At 35.6% G+C, this 21927-nt stretch overlaps 1 protein-coding gene and 1 pseudogene across 3 annotated transcripts in view; one reads left to right on the top strand and one right to left on the bottom strand.

Annotated features, from left to right (window-relative positions):
• Kiaa1958 (KIAA1958 ortholog) overlaps positions 1-21927 on the top strand; it is a 150171-nt gene that overhangs the window by 37731 nt on the left and 90513 nt on the right. The gene's annotated exons all lie outside the window — the stretch shown is intronic.
• Positions 15304-17105, bottom strand: LOC125610666 (annotated as a pseudogene).

Below are 21927 nucleotides of genomic sequence, written 5' to 3'. Positions count from 1 at the left end.
TATAAGAGACAGCACTCACAGCTTCTTGGCATTTACTATCTGCTATACATCCTCTAACTAACTTCCAAAGTGGTATAACACCACCCTCTAAGGTGCCTTGTTCACGAGCGAAATCGAGATCTTTCCCTAATTTGTCCCAGCTAGGAATCGTAAGACTCCCTGAAAAGGCAAACCAAGGAGCTGCTATATCAGCTTCTCTCAAAAACATCTGCAAAGTGCTCTGCTTTACCTTAAGTCCTTTTGAACGTAGCAACCCATCTAGGGCCAACAAAATTGGGCTTGAAGAGGTAGCGCCCATAATGTCTCCAAAGATATAATGAAAGTGAAAGTACAAAAATCCCCGCTCTCTCCTTTTCTATGGAGGAACGTTCCGTTCTATGAAATCCCCGCTCTCTCCTTTTCTACAGAGGAGCGTCCCGCTACTTACTTGCGGATTCCCACTTACCTGGGAACTTACTGGTGCACCACCCTGACTGCTGAAAGTTCTGGATCCTGGGTTCGAGGAATATGTTCCCCGTGCGGGCCACCAACTGTCGCGACCCCTCGCCGGCAAAGGAAAACACGACACAGGATTCTTCTTTCAGCAGTTTATTCAGGCCTTGAGTCATGTATCATCTTCTAGCGCCCGCCGCCCGACACACCCAAGCACAGCTTAATAAAGCCCCCCGCGTCCCAATCCCAAGCCGCCACGTGGATCTCTCTCATAGGGTGGTAAGGGATTGCGCGCCAACTCTCCGTAAAAGGAGTTGTTTATCACAGGCCACAGTGGAAGCCGGCGCCATCTTCTAATGGCGGCCACGGTCTATAAGAATGGCTTACCACAGAAAAGGATAATATTTTCAGCAAAAAGTGCTCAAGTAGTTGGATATGAGTATGCACAAAGTGAACTTCAGTCTATACCTTCTCTCTATACCTTATGGTATCTGAAAATTAACTTAAAATGGATCATAGAATTAATGTGAAACCTAATACTAAAATTTCTAGGGAAAGTATTGGGACAAAATCTTGGTGACCTTGAGTTATGTAGAGATTTGTTAGATGTGATTCAAACCAAGTTCCACCTAAGTAAAATTTGGTAAGTTGGATTTAATAAAATTTAAATGCCTGAGAATGGAAATATAAATCAATGACTGGAAGGAAATTTTACATGTTATACATCTGACCAAAGACTTCTTAATTCTAAGAAGGTGAGCAAAAGATTTGGACACATCACTAAAGAATATATATACAGGTGCCAAATAAGCACATAAGATTCTTGATGTTATTAAAAAATGGAAATTAAACCACCATACCAAGTATTGGCTAGGAATTGAGTAACTGCAGTTCTCATACTCTGCTGGTAGACATACAAAATGGTACTGCTTTGGAAATTTTTCACTTTAAAAAAAATAAAATTATATACTTACCCATATGATGTTAAGTATTTTTCCTAGTAAAAAGGAATGTGTGTGTATATATAAAGACTTGTATGTACATGCATGTTCATAGGATCCTTACGTGTAATAACTAAAACTGAAAATAATCTAATGTCCATCAATAAGTGAATGAATAAAATAATTATGATGTATACATATAATGGCAGATTTCTCAGCCGTGCAAAGAATGAACTATTGATACACCTAACAATATTAATGGGTCTCACAATACTTAATGTTAAGTGAAAGAAACCAGGCTATAAAACACTTGTCCTATGATTCCTTTTTGTTTAAAGTTCTAGAAAATGAAAACTCCTTATAGAGATGGAAACATAAGTGTTTGCCCTGGGAGGAGGTTTAAGAGTAGGAAGAGAAGTAGCTATAACAACAGATCTTCGGGAAATTTGGGAGTGATTATATACCTATCTTTTTGGTCATGGTGATAGTTTGTTTCTTGATTATTTTTTCCATATGTCCAAACTGTGCATTTAAAAAATATACAATTCATTGTATTTCGGTTATGTCATAATAAAGTGATTCTTTGAAAAGTAAAATAGAAGAGATAAATATGACAGAAGATAGCTAAGTGTAATATGACATATTTGGGAAATAGAGCATATTACTAAGCAGATACTAGGAACCAGAACACTTAGTGAACCTAACCAACAGAAGCCTACTATTGAATGACTTTTGGAACCAATATTTTGCTGCTTTTAGTTCATCATTTCCTTATTGATTTCTCTATAAAACATGGTTTTTACTAGCATATTGCTACTATTGTACTAACATGAGATTTAACACAAATTGAATGCTTCTTTGTGATGTCTAAACTTAGGCTCTTAGTTTCCCAGTTTTCAAGATCTACATAGTAGTTTTGTGATCTGGTTTTTATACATTATTGCCAGGACATCACATTTCTAGTATTTAAGTATAATTTTACACTAAAAAACCTTTTTAAAAACAAATACATGGGCTGGGGTTGTGGCTCAGTGGCATAGTACTTGTCTCGTACACGTGAGGCCCTGGGTTTGATCCTCAGCATCACATACATACATAGATGAACTGTCCATCTACAACTAAAATAATTTTTTAAAAATTTTAAAAATATATACATGGTGTTATATTCCTATAAGTGCCGTGACTCAGGAGGCTGAGGCAGGAGGATTGAAAATTGCATGCCAGCCTGGGCAAAATAAAGGACTGGGGTGTAGCTTGGTAGTAAAGCACCCTTGGATTCAATCCCCAATTACACCCCCCCAAAACAAACAAACAAATAAAGATGATTTTTAGACTTTTAGGAATTTTGAAGTATCCTTTGTCTCTTCTAAATATTACTGTACCTAGGGCTAGGGTTGTGGCTCAATGGTAGAACACTTGCCTAGCATTTGTGAGGCACTGGGTTCGATTCTCAGCACCACGTATACATAAATAAAATAATAAAAGTCCATTGACAACTAAAAAGTATTTAAAAATAAGATAAATATTACCATACCTAAGTTTGGCTTTCTTGGTGCCTGGAACATAAATACTCAGTGATATTGAATGAATCAGTATTGTCTAAAAGAGGCAAAGTGGACATGGGATCATGAAATTAAATTCCAAATCCTTCAGTTCTTTTAGCTATTTCCAGCAGGGACATATTGTTGCTTCTGCAGTGAAAAATGCTGGTGTTCTTTTTGAAGCTCACAGATATTTTTGTACTAACATGATTCTGATAAAGCAAATAGTAACTATATAGTAATAATTTGATACTAGTGGATTATATCTATGTAATTGTTAGATTATTGTAGCATTTAGTTAGTATTTCATTAACTGCTGATGTAAATGTCTTGTCGCTTTTTCCTAATTGTACAATATTACAGAAATTGGACCAGTACAATAGGAAAGAGTGAGTTCCTCCCCTCAATGATGTCATCTGAATTTAAGGTCAAGGAGTTCTTATGTTCTGTTTGAGAAAATGACAAAGTGAAAACAGTTCTTTGTCATTTTATACTTGGTTGATTAATTAGACTGTTTAATAGAAAGGAGACTTGCAAATTTAGTTTCTTTTATATTTTCAAAACCCTTAAGATGGAAAATAGAAAAGATAGAAGTAGATGAACATGCTACATGCATATTACGACCAAGAAAATATAATTTAGTCTTTAGCCACATGGCTTTGAGCAGAAGTACTACCTTCAGTTGTGATAAAATAATGAATGTGATGTAGTATCAAGTAACTAGAGACAGAATGAAATTGATATCTTACGTTAGTTGTAAATTATTTATTGTGCGATAAAGCAGCAGCATATGCTTGATGCTTTTATCACCATCCATTTATATGATACACCCTGTATTCCAAATGAGGGGGTATATTGGTCCTAAGTCCCCCCCGCCACAGGCCCCCATAAGAGTTTTGGTATTCTGTCTAAATTAACATCCACAAACTTAAACTACAGATAGGATGACAGAGGAAGAAGCACTAATAAAAATGCAAAGAAATAGAGAAATGAACAGGGTGTTGAAACTGAGAAATATATGGATTTTTCTACTATAACTGTGTGTTGTGATTCTAAAAGAGAAAATTCAGATCGCCAGGAAAATACTGAATACAATGTTAATTTTTAGTTCTTAGTACGAACAAAGTCAAAATACACAGAATAAAAATGGAAGCTAGAAATACTGATGTCCTAAGTTTTCCTTCTAGAAATTCTTTCTAAAAGACTGTGGTTTGGATCCAGACAGCATATGTTGGTTCTTTTCAACATTCTGTTTCTAGCACCTGGCATAAGTGCTGGGAGTGAGGAATAAATAATGTTCACATTTTATCTTTTTTTCTTCATGGTACAGTCTATGCCCTCTCCTTTTTGTTTTCTGTCTTTTGTTAATTTCTCCTTTTCCTATTATAAGTCCTTTCTTTTAGTTTCTTTTATCATGTTTCAAGCTTGTTGAGTTTAATACTCAGTTTATTTTTCAACCTTTTAAAGACATTTTTTAATAAAAGCATGCAAGTTCATTTCCTAGGGTCCACTGATTTACCTGTTTTCCTTGGGTTTTTTCCTTTCTTTTATTTTTCTTTTTCCCCCAACCCTGGGGATCGAACCAAGGGGCACTCTACCATTGAATTACACCTAGTTCCCTATTTTATACTTTTGAAGTCCTAAAGATAGTCCTAACTTTGATTCAGATGGCTTGCTTTTACTTATTGACCTCATGGGCAATAGAACTAGCCTATAGGAATTAGCTGTTTTTTGTGAACTTTCAGCTATTTACAACTTTTGGCTTTGGCATGCTCCATGCTTGAAGAAGTTCTAATTAAATTTGTGTCATACCTCAAAATATATGGAGAGAGTCTAACAGCTGCCTTAAAAATGTGTGGTAAAGAACATATAATGTAAAATTTACCATCTTAGCCATTTTTTAAAAATATTTATTTTTAATTATAGGTGGACACAATATCTTTATTTTATTATTTTTTTACGTGGTACTGAGGATTGAACCCAGTGCCTCACACATGCTAGGCAAGCGCTCTACCACTGATCCCCGGCCTCAGCACACACCCCCCCTCCGTCTTAGCCATTTTTAAGTATATAATTCAGTGACATTGTGTACATTCATTGCTTTCGTTTATGATGCTATAGAAAGTGAGAGACCTTTTTTCTTAAATAGAGGAGGACTGTCCAGTAGGACTTCTGCAGTGGTGAAAATATTCTCTTTTTTTACACTGTCCAGTATAGTAGTCATTAACATAAGCACTCTCAATAGATTGAATTTTTAAATAGCCACTGTATAAGAGGATTAGTAAGCTTTTTTTTTTTTTTTTTTCTTTTTGGTGGTATTAGCAATCAGACCTAGGGCCTTGAGCTAGGTAAGCACCCTACCATTTTTAGCTATGTCTGCTGTGTTCCCCAGCAAGTCTTTGAGGACCCAAGTAAGGCCCTGGAACTCTCTAGTGTTAGTGCTCTGAGGTGTCCAAAGAAGTCAAGGCTAGCCACTGTGGTAAACGAGGGTTGCATTTTCTCATAGGAATAACAAATTTTTTGTTGGCTATGTTATTTTTATTTAGATAGATTTAGATAGGTGTTCTACATAATGACCAATCAGAGAACACTTTTACTCTGCTGGACATGAGTTGATATTTAAAATATTTCTTATTTTCTCCTCTTAATTTCTAATCAGTCACCCATTATCCATCCTCTCCGTGCTTTAAGCACTAGAAATATATTCTCTCCTGGAACCCACAGTAGTTGACCTCTCTGTAAGTACATATCGTGAGGAAATGAGCCTTTCCTGTGGTTTCATTTATTCATAATAATATATTCCCAGTAATGGTGGGGACCACTGGTGGTCTGTTCATTGCCTGAATGATTTTGCTGTTTCTAATGGTGAATTTCCTCCTGCTTTATCAGTGTTTATTACTGTAATTATTCACATATAAAAGTAATTTTGCCTAGTACCTATTATATGAAGGAAAATTTATTAGATACTTTTTTATGTGGTTTTCTAGTATTCACTGGGTTCTACAATTTTACTTCCTCAGAGTGAGAAAAGCCATGTCATGTCCTTGATTACTGTTACCACTTTGCAGATTTATTACATTGCATAACCAAAATATGAATAATCTTTGGTTTATTGAAAGTGAATGAGCACAGAAGAGAAGCAACAGGCCAAAGGGGTTAAGATCTAGTCCTTGGGAATGGAGAAGTCAGAAAGCTCCTGTTAATGTTCTTTGTTCTTTTTTAAAAAAAATATTTTTAAATTACACATGGGCATAATATCTTTATTTTGTTTATGTTTTTGTTCTTTATCTTTTCCTTGTAATTCTTTTTTTAAATTTTTAAATTTGTTTTAGTTATACATGACAGTAGAACACATTTATGCACTTTGATATATTATACATAGATGGGATATAATTTCATTTTTCTGAGTGTATATGTTGCAGAATCATTGATCACATAGTCACATGTATACATACAGTAATAATGTCTGTTTCATTCTACTATCTTTCCTATCCCCACATTACTTTCCCTCCCCTCCCATCACTTCCCTCACCTAATCTAAGGTAACACTATTCTTCCCTAGTGCTCCCCTGCCTTATGGAGAATTAGCATCCACATATTAGAGAAAACATTTGGCCTTTGGTTTTGTGGGATTGGCTTATTTAGCTTAGCATGATATTTTCCAACTCCAACTATTTACTGGCAAATGCCATAATTTCACCCCTTATTTAAAGCTGAGTAATATTCCATTGTGTGTGTGTGTGTGTGTGTGTGTATGTATATATATATGCATATATATATATATGTATATATATATGTATCTGTATATCACATTTTTTTTAATCCATTCATCTATTGAGGGACACCTAGGTTGGTTCCATAGTCAAGCTATTGTGAATTGAGTTGCTATAAACATTAATGTGGCTGCATCACTATAGTATGCTGATTTGAAGTCCTTTGGGTATAAACCAAGGAGTGGGATAGCTGGGCCAAATGGTGGTTCCATTCCCAGTTTTCTGAGAAATTTCCATATTGCTTTCCATAGTGGTTGCACCAATTGGCAGTCCTACCAGCAATAGATGAGTGTACCTTTTTCACCATATCCTCGCCAACATTTATTGTTGCCTGTATTCTTGATGATTGACATTCTGACACGGTGAGATGAAATCTTAGAGTAGTTTTGATTTGCATTTCTCTAATTGCTAGAGTTGTTGAACACTTTTTCATATATTTTATGATCAGTTGTATTTCTTCTTCTGTGAAGTGTCTGTTTAGTTCCTTAGCCCATTGATTGATTGGGTTATTTGATTTTTTGGTGTTAAATTTTTTGAGTTCTTTACATATCCTGGAGATTAATGCTTTATTGGAGGTCCATGTGGTAAAGATTTTCTCCAACTCTGTAGGCTCTCTCTTCACATTATTGTTTCCTTTGCTGAGAAGAAGCTTTTTAATTTGAAGCCATCCCACTTATTGATTCTTGATTTTACTTCTTGCGCCTTAGGAATCTTGTTTAGGAAGTCAGATCCTAAGCTGATGTGGTGAAGATTTGGGCCTATTTTTTTTCTTCTGTTAGACACAGGGTCTCTGTTCTAGTGCCCAAGTCTTTGATCCACTTTGAGTTGATTTTTGTGCAGGGTGAGAGACAGAGGTTTAATTTCATTTTGTTACATATGGGTTTCCAGTTTTGCCAGCACCATTTGAATGTTTTTGGCACTTTTGTCTAGTATGAGATAACTGTATTTATGTGGGTTTGTCTCTGTGTCCTCTATTCTGTACCACTGTTTGTTTATTTTTATATGGTGCTGATAATCAAACCCAGTGCCTTACATGTGCAAGGCAAGCACTCTGCCACTGAGCCACAACCCCAGCCCACATTCTTTGTTCTTATGTACCTCCATTGATGAATTCTCCAGTTCCATCAAATTCATGACTGTCAGGTCTTGGTATGTTTGTTAGTCTATTTTGTACTACCATAACAAGGTACCTGAAACTGGATAATTTACAATGAACATAAATTTGTTAGCACACGGTATTGGAGGCTGGGAAGTGCAGTAATAAGATATTGACATCTGGCATGGGCTTTTTGGCTATATTACTACATGGTGGAAAGCAAGAGGGTGAGAGAGGGGGACAAACTTGCCCTTTTATAATGGCATCAATCCACAGAGCCCTCTTGCCTAATCATTTGTTAAAGATTCCACCTCTTGATAATGTTATATTGCCAATTAGGCTTCAACACAAGTTTTGGAGGGAACAGACATTCAAACCATAGTAATGTCTATGTAGTTATCTAAGTTGTTTTTGTTTTAAAAACAAGGCTTTCAGAAGTAAACCTTCTTAGACTACTCTGTGTGCTTAACAAGTTGAAGTTACTTCTTCTACAAGTGTAGGAGAGTTTGTGATAGTTACTCAGACAATGTTATATATCAGCTTTTCATTTTAACTTTCAAATAGACAGTGTTTAGAACACTTTCCTATTTCAGCCCTTTCACATTGCTGTTCTGTTTGCCTGGAATTTCTATATACTCTGCTTCACATAACTTGCTCTTTTGCATTTCTCAGTTCTCAGCTTAAGAATCATCTTTTCATAAAGGTCTGACCTAACCATCCTGTAATTTTTATCTTTGTACCTTGTTCAGATTCTTTTCCAGAAATTAACCACATCCATGATTATTTAGCTTCTTTATTTTATCTTAAACTTCTCCCATTATTGACCTTTAGGCTTATATATCAACCTTCCTGTTGTGCATTTATACATTTTATTTATTCTCAAATATTTGTTGAATGTCATGCTAAGAGGACAGACTTGTGGGTTTATAAATTATAAAGCAAATAATGGTTATCAAATACAGTTGACCCTCATTATTTACAGAGTCCTTATTTATGAATCCACCTATTCACTAAAATTAATTTGTAACTCCAGAGTCAGTACTCGCAGCACTTCTGCAGTCATTCATGGATATGGGCAAAGTATTGAAAAACCTGACTGACCTCATACATACATTCTCAGCTGTATTACAGCAAGACAACACTTGTGTTTGCTCTCATATTGTAAACTAATATTTTTGTGGATTAATTCTGTGTTTTTTCCATTTTAGTAATTTTTTAAGTGATTCTGCTGTTTACAGTGGCCCCCAAGTGCTTCACTGCTAAAGAATTCTAGTGTTCCTGAATACAAGAAGATTATGATGTGCCTTATGTAGAAAATGTTTGTTTAGATAAATTCTGTTCTGGCATCTGTTACAATGCTTTTGGCTATGAGTTTAGTGTTAACCAGTAATATATAGTATATTGAATAAGACATCTTTAAGCAGAAACACACATGAAACTAGGTTATATATTGATTGGTTGTCAAAAAAATGATGTGACCAAGTGTGGTGGTTCATGCCAGTAATCCTATAGCTACTTGGGAGGCTAAGGCAGGAGGATCCCAAGTTCAAGGCTAGCCTGGGCAAGTTAGACCTATCTCAAAGTTTAAAAAAAGGACTGGGGGCGGGGGCTGGGGTTGTGCCTTAGTGGTAGAGTTCTCACCTAGTGTGAATGAGGCACTGGGTTCGATTCTCAGCACCACATAAAAATAAAGTAAAAGATATTTTGGCCACCTAAAACTTAAAAAAAAAAAAAAAAAAAAGACTGGGGATGTAGCTTAGTGGTGGAACAATTAATTGCCTAACGTGCTCAAGGCCCTGGGTTCCATCTTTATTTCTGCCACAAAACAAACAAAAACATGATGTGGGCTCCGGGGCTGTGGCTCAGTGGTAGAGCATTTGCCTAGCATGCATGAGGCACTGGGTTCAATCCTTAGCACCATATAAAAATAGACAGAATGCACTACCAAAAAAACAAAAACAAAAACATGATATGACCAGAGATTTGCAAGAATCTAACCCTCGGTTTCCTCCTCCAGGAGCAATGATAAGGTATTTGACTACTTGGTAATGGTAAAGTATTTCTGATTTCTCATAGGAGCAATGGTAAAGGGCTTGCAGTGACTTTGTGGAATATAACTAACCCACATAACAAGAATCAACTCTACTTGCAGATTATTTTAAGTACAAAAGAGGGTGCTGTGATGGAGAGTGATTGGTGTGATAGGAAAGATACCTTTTCTTTAGTTGGGCCTCCTGGGAGGTAACATTTAGGCTGAGATCTGTAGAATAAGAAAAAGAATATTTTAGGCTCTTAACCAGGAAGGAGCTTGATAGTTTTAAGGAATTGAACAGACTATGGCTGGAGGAGGATAGCACAGGATGAAGGTGAAGAAAGCAGGAATGTGATATTGCCTTTAAGAGACTACACTAAGTTTAATTTTGGAAGATAATAAGCAGCCATTGACAGATTTCACTGCGGCTGAGATGGGCTGCTCTATGTTTTCAAAAGAGGGCTGGGGTTGTGGCTCAATGGTAGAGCACTCGCCTAGCACGTGTGAGGCCCTAGGTTTGATCCTCAGCACCACATAAAAATAAATAAATAAAAATAAAGGTATCATGTCCATGTATAACTAAAGAAAGTATTTTTAAAAAAGATAATTCTGTCTGCTGTGAGGGGAATTGTTTAAAGAGGGAAAGAGATAAAATGTAAAAATGAGTTAAGAGGCATGGCCATTTAATAATTGCCTAGTTGCCTCTATTACTTCCTAAAATATTTCTCATCTCTAGCTCATCAGTATATTGCAGTTGAACACCTTTGCTTTCATAACTTCATATTGATCATTCTGCCTAATCCCTGCCCCACTATGACTCCAGAGAGATGGGATCAATTGAAGTCATCATCTTAACCATTCCACTGCCCTCTTAAAAACTATTCCTGGAGTGGGGGAAGTGTCGGGGAGTGATATTAGCCAAATTATATTGTTATATTATAAAAAGAATTATATATAATTTTTTATTGGCGTATTATAGTTGAACATAATGATGGGATTTATTGTTGTCTAACATGTATTTATTGTTAGACAACAATAAATCCCATAATTATGTTCAACTATAATGCACCAATAAAAAAAGAATGTGGGGAAAAAACATTCCCCAGTGACTCTCTAGGCCTCTTGATGGCCTGGTGTACCACCATGCCACCACATCTCTCCAGTCCCACCCATCACTGAGCTCTACTCTGTCTGCCCACACAACAGTTGTTTGGGGCCCACATGCCTTTCTTTGCTCTTGAGTCCTTGGTATTTATTTACCATCCTATGCAGGCTGGATGCTCCTGCTATACTATCCCAGGATACCCAAAGCAAGTATCTCACACTTAATCGTTTTGTATCATTATCATCTGTGTATTAGCCAGCCTCCCAACTTCCTTCCTCACAATTAAACTGTGTGTGTGTGTGTGTGTGTGTGTGTTTATTTTAATGTGTTTAAATTTTTTTTTTGAGTCCTCAGCACCCAGTGTCAATTTTGGATTGTGGTGAAGATATAACAAATGTTGGTTGAATGACTCTGATAATCAATGTTTGCCCTTTGCAGGGGCAGTGCTGGGGATTAAACCCAGGGATTTGGACATCCTAAGCAATGCTTTACCACTGAGCTATACCTGCCAACACAAATGTTTGCTAATTTCTTGACCAGAATTAGATGATACTTTTTCTTCATAACATTTTTTGGTAGATTAATAGAAATAAAGGAATAACGAGGAAGTATTGAAGTAAAACCAGTGTCATAAAACATGCTTGTTTGTGCCAAAAGTGTTTATTGAGTGCTAGGAGATGGTCTAACTGCGAATATAGAGTAGTGAACAAAACAGTATCCCTGCCTTCTTGGAACTGAAGGGTGTGTGTGTGTGTGTGTGTGATCTACCTATGCCTGAATATCTATCAGTTTAATATGCATGTATGTGTGTATATATGTACATATATATAATGTATAGACTTCAAACTGTAGAGTAGTTTGATCAAGTTACAGAAAAGTTGGAAGGACAGCTCAGAGTTCTTGCATGCCCCATATTCAGTTTCCCTTAATAACATATTACATTAATGTGAAATGTCTGTTACAAATAAAGAACCAATATTGATACATTGTTATCAACTGAAGTCTTTATTTATGTATTTTTCGGTTTTGCTTTGTATCCCTGTTCTGTCTTGGATTTCATCCACAAAACAACCTTATATTTAGTCACCATACCCTAGGCTTCTCTGAACAGTGGCAGTTTTTCAGACTTACCATTTTTTTTAAAAAATGACTTTTGACAGCTTGTATTCCACAGAATATAAGACATCCCTCAATTTGGGTTTGTCTGATATGTTTCTCATACCTGGACAGGGATTATGGGTTCTTAACTGTAAGAATACAGTGATAAAATGCCTTTTGGTGGTCTGGGGGTAACTGGAAGTTGAACCCAGGACCTTGCTTGTGCTAGGCAAGTGCTCTACCATTGAGCTACATCCCCAGACCTTTTTTATTTTTTGAGGCAGTGTTTCCTAAACTGCTGTGGCTGAACTTTAACTTGTGATCTTCCTGCTTCAATGTCCTCCCACCAAGCAGCTGGGATTACAGGTGTGTGTCACAGCACCCAGCTAAATGCTCTTATCACCGCATATCGATGGTATGTGATGTCATCATGAATTATCACTGGTGATGCACTTATCACTTGACTGAGGTGGTATCTATCAGATGTTTTACACTGTTTTCTTTCTCCGCCCCCACTTTGCTTTTTGGATGGAGCAGCCCATACCAAAGGGATAAGGAATGGTGCCCCACCTTCTTGAGGAGGCAGTGTCTACATAAATTGGAATTCTTGTGTTCAGTGGATTGGTCTGATTTTTTTCCCCATTTCATTAATCATTTATTCATATCAATAAAACTCACAGATATTTATCATATACCTTGGGTTAGAACCCAATATTTTGTTGCTCAAATTGTTCTAGCTCTAGTCATTGGGAGCTCTTTTGTTGACTCCTGTGTCCCTTTGTGATACTCCCATTGGTTTATCTTTTGAGTACTTTTTAATTTTCTGGTACTATTTTTGTCTCATTCCTGTCTAGTTGTGAGAAAAATATCAGACAAACCCAAATAAGTGACACCTTTTATTCTGTGAAATACCATACTAGTAGTTCTTAAAATTGTCAAGACAAAAGTGCTTTGTCTTGAACTATTTTTCAAATTCAAATGATTTACCCTCAATAATTTCATATAGAATTTGAAAATACTTTGATGTGCTTATATGAACTAGGTCTAGTATGGATTAAAATTTTTTCAATATTGGGTTTTGTTTTTGTGATGATTTGCATAGCTATTTCTCATAGGTGAAAAATATATATGATTATGAATTTTCTCTGAATACCATAGTGTTTATGATCACAGTTTTATACTTGAAATTCATTCACATGTACTTTCACTTTGCAAGTCATATTAGAGAATTTTCACATTTCTCTAGCTTTCAGAAACATTTATGGTTGCCAGTAGCTGAACATATATCATTATGCTGGAAGTGTTTCAGTGATTATACATGCTGAGTGGCAAAACTGCTTAGTCTAAAAAAAGGACTCCATAATATTTGGCTTTTGGTTGTAATTACCAGTCATGCTTGCCAGAAATTAAGTTTAGCTTTTAGAAGCCTGGAATTCTTAATATGTTTGTCTCTAACTAAATATTTCAGACTGTTATGAAACTGTCAATAATTCCATTATATATTTTATATTCATTTATTCTGAGTTACAGTGGATGAAATAACATATAGCAACATGATTGTGCAACAACATAGAAAATGCATAAACTAATAGAATGTAAATAGTAATATTTAGTTTGATTACAGTTTTGTTTAAAAGGAACATGTGGTCCCAAGTACAAATAAAAGACTAGAAAGAAAAATACCAGAATGTTAATAATGAATATCTTTGATATTTTTTTATTTTCTAATAAATTGGCATCCATTACTTGTTTAGTGAGGAAAAGAGAGGCATTTTTTAAATGGGGAAAGAAACATATTCTACAGGGCTTTCCAACAGGTACTAATTTGTTTGTTCCATTCTAGATATTGAAAGTTAAAAGGTCTTTTGAAAAAATTCCATCATTCAGATTGATTTTCTGAATTATTGACGAGTGAGCCAGTTCTTATTTTTATAATAACACTTAAAGTTTTATACCTTTTTTAGTTTAAAAAATCTGTATCAAATGGATTTTCAATTCAGTTATATATATAAATGGATCACGGTAAAGAGTTACCACTCATTGTTGATGTAGTGAAAACTTGACTTTACTAATTTCTGTCCAACTGGGGCAGAGTTGGAATCTGGGCATCCTAAAGCCCAGTGAGCAAAGCCTGGGTGCTGAGGCTGCTTCAACCTCATTTTGAGGGATGGCCTCACATTCCTCTCATAGGGGACTGATGGCCTCAATAGATACCTTGGGGAGCCTGTTTAGATTAAAAATACCCAGCATTGTCTAGCTGCTTCTAATTTTTTGAGCTTCTGGTGATAAGGGGGAGGTGAATTGAATTCATGACTCAGGTTTAGAAGTTGCAGAGTAGCTTTTTGCAGGCTTCGGTCTCAGTATGTCCTTGGGTCATAAATAGAAAATTATAGTTTAAAAAGATGTTCTAGACTTAAGATAATTTGCAAAAGTAGTACAATTAAAGGCAAATGCATTTGTGGGGGAGGGGATGGGGGCTTGAACCAAGGGGTACAGAACCACTGAGCTACATTCTCAGCCCTTCTTATTTTGAGAAAGGGTCTTGCAAAGTTACCCAGGCTGACTTCAAACTTGTAATCCTCCTGGGCAGATGTATTTTAAATCTTTTAGTAAAGCTTTTTTTAAAAAAGTAAAATAAACAACACTTTTATTTTTAACTGAGCATTTAAAAATATATTCAAAGGTGATTGTTGTTATTGCTGTGTTTTTAAAACAGGAAAAAAATCATTTTTCTAAACTGGTACTTGTCCCTAATGGCCAGTACCCTACCTCTTACCTTTCTGTGACTGGGAAGTATCATGATATGCAAAAGATTAGGGACTGGAGTGATCATTTCTCTGACTGCTTCCTGGAAGTGGTATGTTTTATTAGAACATTCTGATGTGTGTATAAACAGTACAGGGATTACCACAGTATTTGATAGCCCTGCTCTCGAGTTAGGATTACAACATTTAACAACTGGGTCTGCATTCAGTTGGTCTCACTTCATGGTGTTAGTGGAATTAGTTCCTTATGCCACTATGCACAGTATGCTTTGTTAGGCTAGTGTACCTTTCTCTAGCATGCCCATGAGTTCTTCATAGTGGGAGTTATCAGTACACTAAAAGGATGATCAAGAACTGTGCAAAAGTGTAATATCTTTTCCTAATAATGGCTATCAAAGTAGTCCTTAAAAACAAGTATAACAAACTTTTTCAAAATTGAGAAACAGTTATATAAAATGAAACATGGTAATATAAATCTTAAATGAGTATTTTGTTTTTTCTAATACCAAATCATTACACCTCCAAATTTAAGTATATCCTTCCAGATTTATGAAATATATGTGTATGACTATATATACATATATAGTTTATATATATGACTATATTTATATATATATAAAACCTGCATTTTCACTCTCTATGTAATGCTACAATACATAGTTTCTACTTAATACCATGTTATTTAATTTTAATTTTTTTGTCATTTAGTTTTTATTTATAATCATGACCTTAACTCTGCAATCCAGCTGCATTTGGGAGGGAAATAAGGAAAATATGGAACCCAAATAACTATAGTAAGAACACAAAGATATGGGATATGGTGAATATATTGGGTGGAGGGATACTCTTCTGAGCTACAGAAGGAATGGTTTGGTGGTTAAGATAAATACAAGTCAAATGTGTTAAGAGTTATCCAGTCAGTAATGGTGATCTTCTTGCTGGTCTTGCCATTCCTGGACCCAAAGCACTCCATGGCTTCTGCCATGTTCATGCCCTCTTTTACCTTCCTAAAGACCACATGATTGCCATCTAACCACTCAGTCTTGGCAGTACAGATGAAAAACTGGGAACCATTTGTATTTGGCCCAGCATTTGCCATAAACAAGATGCCAGGGCTGTATGCTTCAGGATGAAGTTTTCATCATCAAACTTCTCCCCATAGATGGATTTGCTGCCAGTGCCATTATGGTATGTGAAGTCACCACCCTGGTACATAAATCCTGGAATAATTCTGTGAAAGCAGAAACCCTTAAGATCAAATATTTTCTCTCCACTACTCAAAGCATGAAAAATTTCTGCTCTCTTTGAAATTTTGTCTGCAAACAGCTTGAAGGAGACATGATCCAAGGGCTGTCCATCGATAGTGATGTTGAAATACACAGTGAGATTGACCATGGCTGACAGAGAATGACCACAGGCGACAGCGATGTCTTGAAAGCCCACTTACTACTATTTTAAACAATGTGGCAGTAAATGTTTTTATATAAAGTTTCTTGGTTGTGCTTTTGATTTTGGTATGGGGATTGAAGCTAGGGGTGCCCTACCACTGAGCTACACCCCAGTCTATTTTATTTTGAGACAGAGGCTCACCAAGTAGCCCAGAATGGCCTTAAACTTATGATCCTCCTGCCTCAGCTTCATGAATTGTGGGATTACAGGCATTTACCACTATCCCCCGTAGTTGCTGATGTTTATTTTTAGAATAACTTCCTAAAGGAAGAAAAGCTGAGTCAGTGGGTACACAAAGTGAAAAATATATGCAGGAGAGACAGCAGACTTGGTGGCTAAGTGTAGAGCCTTAGAGCTATTGGCGTGGGTTTGGATTCTGACTTCCATGTCTACTGGCTCTACTAGCAAGTTACTTAGCCTCTCTGTGCCTTAGTTCACTCATCTGTAAAGTGAATGATAGTAACAACACCTATATCATGATGTAGAGCTTGATCTTGTGCCTGCCTACATATCTCAGGATTATTGTTCAAAAGCTGCATGTTCATGAGTGTTTTCTCATCAAAAGATCCTAGCATCTAGACAGAAAGCATGCTATATTGAAAGGACCAGCACTGAGATGGGCCTTCCCTTCCTCAGCATTGATTAATATTATCCTACTTTTAATATTAGTTACTAAGCAAAAAATGGTACCAAAGTATAGTTGTACTCCCTATGTCTTTGTATTAATTCACATATTTTTTCATGTCAGTGGATTTTTCCCTATGAAACACCTGTTTGTTACCAATACTTGTATTGAGATTTTCATCTTTTTCTTATTGATATGTAAAAACTCTGTAGATAGCCCCTTGAAAGATACCTCAAATGTTTCCATAGGACTGCTTTAAAAATCAAAAGTCTTTTGACTTTGTATTTTTTTTAAATTGTTTTTTAAAATATATTATGCTTACATTTTAAAAAAATACCTTTATTCATTTATTTATTTTTATGTGGTGCTGAGGATCAAACCCAGGGCCTCGCACATGCTAGGCGAGCGCTCTGCCGCTGAGCCCCAGCCCCAGCCCTGAAAAATTGTTTTAATTGACAAAAATGTTATATGTTCAAAATGATCAAGCTTTAGCATGTATTACCTTATATACTTGTTTTTTGTGGTTAGAACGCTTAAAATGTATTCTTAAAACAGTTTCAAGTATATATTACATTACTATAGTCACTGTGGTGTATAGTAGGTCTCTTGAATTTGTTTCTCCTGACTAGCTGAAATTTTGTATCCTTTGACATTATCTCTTCAGTCCTGTTACCCTGCACCTTCTGATAACTACCATTCTGTTCTCTGTTTCTGTGAGTTCAAGCTTTTAAAGATTCTGTACGTAAATAAGATTGCATATTTGTCTTTTTGTGCCTGGCTAAATTTATGCTTTCCAGGATACATTCATATTGGTACAAATGACAAAAATTTCCTTTTTGGGGGGTGGGTGGGGGGTTTAAACCCAGGTGTGCTCCTCTACTGAGCTACATCCCCAGCCCTTCTTATTTTTTGAGTTGGGTCTTGCCAAGTTGCTGAGGTGGCTGTCCTTAAACTTGAGATCCTTTTGTCTCAGTCCCCTGAGTTGCTGGGATTACTGGCATGTACCACCATGCCTGACTAGTATATCCTATTTTAGAGCTGAGTGACATTCCATTTTCTTTATCCATTCATCAATTGATGGATACTTAAGTTGTTTCCATTTCTTGACTGTTATGAATAATGCTGTAGTAAATGTGATGGTGCTTAATTCTCTTAAACGTACTCTTTTTGTCTGTTTGTTTTTATGTACCCAGATGTAGAATTGCTGGTAGTTAGATTTTTAATTTTTTTAATATTTATTTTTTAGTTATAGGTGGGCACAATATATTTATTTTATTTTTATGTGGTGCTAAGGATCGAACCCAGTGCCTCATGCATGGTAGGCAAACGCTCTACCTCTGAGCCATAACCCCAGCCCTAGACTTTTAATTTTTTGAGGCACCTCCTTACTGTTTTCATAATGACTACTAATTTATACTGCCACCAACAGTGTGCAAGGGTGTCCTTTTCTCCAATTCCTTGCCAGTAGTTGTTACCTTTCATCTTTTTGGTAAATAGGCATTCCAATAGGTATGAGGTGATATCTTACTGGGCTTTTAGTTTGGATTTCTCTGATGATTTTTGGAACACATATTTGTTAATGACAATTTTTTTTACTGTTGAGAAATTTTCAAAATTATCAGAGTTAATTCTCACTTCATTTGTGGCTTTAGTAGATTGTGTCATACTTGTTATGTATAAGGAGGGATTTGTGAACATTAGAACATAATGGAATTGGTTCTTTTCCTTCCTAATTTCCACTATCTGTAAATGGACTGCTTGTTTCCAAGAGCATTTTTATGTAAATGAAGTCTGTAGCTCTACTGGAAGTGAGTATAAGAGAAAACTGATACTAGGCCTTCTCTCCCATGAATATTTTGGACCCCAAGCCAGAGTGAGGACCAGGAAATGGTAGATCTTGGGATATGCTCTACCACTACTTTAAAGATAGAAATTCTCCTTATATCTATAGGTCCTGTTATCCCAATCCATTATAGGAGAATTGTGTGTGCATGTATTTGTGTCCAGTAAATCAGTGAATTAATTCTAGTATTTCTGTGGGTATACAAAGGGTCAAGAACCAGGAAAGCAATCTTAAAGAACAGAGTTGGAGAACTTAAAGATTAAGTCTGTAGTAGGGCAACAAACTTTTTCTGTAATGAACAGACTTAAATGAAAAAAATATAGCTAATGGAAAATAACGCTAAAAAGGTACAGCAGAAATGTTAGCTGAAGGTAGAGCCTGATAAGAATGTGATGGAACTAAGAATTTCCTAAGTTCATGGGGATAGGGTGGGGAAGGTGTTAGTCCTAGATGCATCCCAAATTAGTATGTTAAAAAACAAGAAAAACAAAGATGTTAAGGAACCTATGATTTCTGAGAAATAACTACTACTAGTATGTGACTAAATGAGTTAGTTTCATTGGGTAAATCCTGGCTGATATGTATGGTGCTTAAAGATAAAAACTCTTCTTCAAGAGAGTATGCTGGCTTACCAAAAATAAGTGTTACCAAATACGATCTACTTAGCACTGCTTTTTCCTAAAAAACTTTTATCAAAGATTAAAAATATTGAATGAATTAGTTGCTTTGCAAGTGTACTTTTCTTGAATATATATATGTAAGGATTATGAATGTGTTCTTGTAAATAGATTCTTAATGAGACTATTGATATTCATCAGATTTAAAACTGAGTTCAAAATTTTCCAGTATGGTCAAGAATCCAGGCCATAAATATGAATTTATGCTGATGAAAATATGAATATATTCCTAGCGAATATATTGAAATTCATTAAATTTTAAACTAGGTTCAGAAATGTCCCAATATGGTCAAGAACATAGCTCATGAATATGAATATAAAGTTATAAAAATGTTCATGAATATATTCATATTCATTAATTTTAAACTGTATTAAAAAGTTTTCCCAACAGGGCAAAGAAGAATATATTCATGAATATATTCATAAGGAGGATATATTCATGAATATAATCATTATAAAGAATATATTCACATTTATGGAATATATTCAAGGATATATTTGTAAGATCATTCTATAACTATTTGCTTTTTTACAAATTGCATAGGTTTTTAAATGCAACTATGAATGAATGTGAAAGTGAGCCTATTAAAATTTCACTGATGTCTTGAAAAAGTGAAAATGTATAAATTTGTCATAGTGAATTGATCTGTTTATGAATTGGCTTCTAGTGAATAGTTCTTTGGCAAATTAATTTAAAGCCCCCCTTTCTCAGTATGAGATGAATCACTATTTATTACAAGAACTACTCTGGGGAAAACCAATACAAAAATGAGGGGGATTTTGGAAATAGCTGGGCTGTGTACTCAGAAAAGACTGACTAATAACACCAAAGAAGTAGTGGTACCTGTTAGAAGGGAGGGCTTCAAGCCATTGCATGACCTTCAAGGAGCCAAGTGTTTGGGTTAGTGAGACAAGTGTGCCAAGCAGTGAACGTGGGTAGGCACTTTTATTTCAAGTTCCTGGTCCTCCTATAAGGAACTATTTGCTTTTTTACAAATTGCATAGGTTTTTAAATGCAATTTGGATTCACTTTCCAAACCTTATATGGTTTCATGATGAAGATTGTTTCTAGGGTCAGACTGCCCTCTACCTTGAGTCTTTTTTTTTTTTTTAATTGAAGTATAGTGTATATACAATAAAAAATACAAATCTTAAAAGTACCTAGATTAATAAATTCTTACATATGTATACCCCATATAAATCCCATATAAATACCACTCAGATCAAATTAGAACATTTCTTTCACTCCAAAGAGTTTCCTTTTGCCCACTCCTAGTCATTACTTTGTATAGATGACCATTTTTCTGACTCCTATCACCATAGATAGTTCTATTCTTAAAATTCATGTACATGGACTCTGCTTTGTATGTTTAAGTATATCTGTCTTCTTTCACTGAATGTAATTTTTGAGGTTCACTGTTTGTAGTTTTGTGTATCAGTACATTGTTCCCCCTCCCTAGCCCTTTTTATTTTTTGAGTGAGGATCTTGCTAAGTTGATAAGGCTGCCCTCAAACTTGCAATCCCCTTGTCTGAGCCTCCTGAGTAGCTGGAATTACAGGTGTGTGCCACTATTCCTGGCTGTTTGTCTTTTCTTTTATTCCTATCTATTTTATGAATATACAACAAATTTTTAATCTATTCTTCTGATTTAGGATTGTTTCCAGATTTTGGCTATTAGGAATAAGACTACTATTGAAATTTTTATGCTTTCCATGGACACATATACTCATCTCTCAGTCTTTTTTTTTTTTAAATATATTTTTTAGGTGTCAGTGGATATATAAAGATATTTACATGTGGTGCTGAGTGGATATATAAAGATATTTACATGTGGTGCTGAGAATCAAACCCTGTGCTTCATACATGCTAGGCAAGCACTCTACCACTGAGCTATGACCCCAGCCCTCTCAGTCTTTTTTGATGATAATCTTTTCATTATCAAATTATGTAATGTGTATTAAATACCCACTAGGTATTAAGGAGCATTTCTACTATTGTGTGTTACATCTGCAAAATAGTTTAATTTTACTCAAAATGAAGGGAAAGTGGTAAGCCATGTGATTTGCTATATGCACTTCTCACTTCATCATGTTGTTTTGGTAATTTAGAAGAAATTCTGACCCTTCAGACAATTTGCTAGCCTGATGTCTCATAAATCAAGCATTCTTCATGACCCATTTCCACCTATGCGCAGGTTGAGGCTCAGGGCAACTTGAACAGTGCTTACACAGAGGCTTCCGGCCAGCAACAATCCAAATTGTTCAGCCCAGTTTATTTAAAACAAAACAATACACATGCATACTTTCTCTCTCTCTCTACAGGTATAGCCCTTGGAAAAAAACCTAAAGATTTGAATATTATTACTAATTTTAACATTTTTTTAATATTTATTTTTTAGTTGTAGTTGGGCACAATACCTTCATTCTATTTATTTATTTCTATGTGATGCTGAGGCTCTTAGTGCCTCGCATATGCTAAGTGGGCACTCCACCACTGAGCACAACCCCAGCCCATCTTTTAACATTTTATAGGTACTTGACATACTTAAT

Source organism: Marmota marmota, unplaced genomic scaffold (genome assembly GCF_001458135.2).
Source record: "Marmota marmota marmota unplaced genomic scaffold, marMar, whole genome shotgun sequence".
In the NCBI taxonomy this organism is placed as follows: Eukaryota; Metazoa; Chordata; class Mammalia; order Rodentia; family Sciuridae; genus Marmota; species Marmota marmota.
Note: the sequence above shows the minus strand (reverse complement) of the source record. Positions and strands in the feature narration are given on the sequence as shown.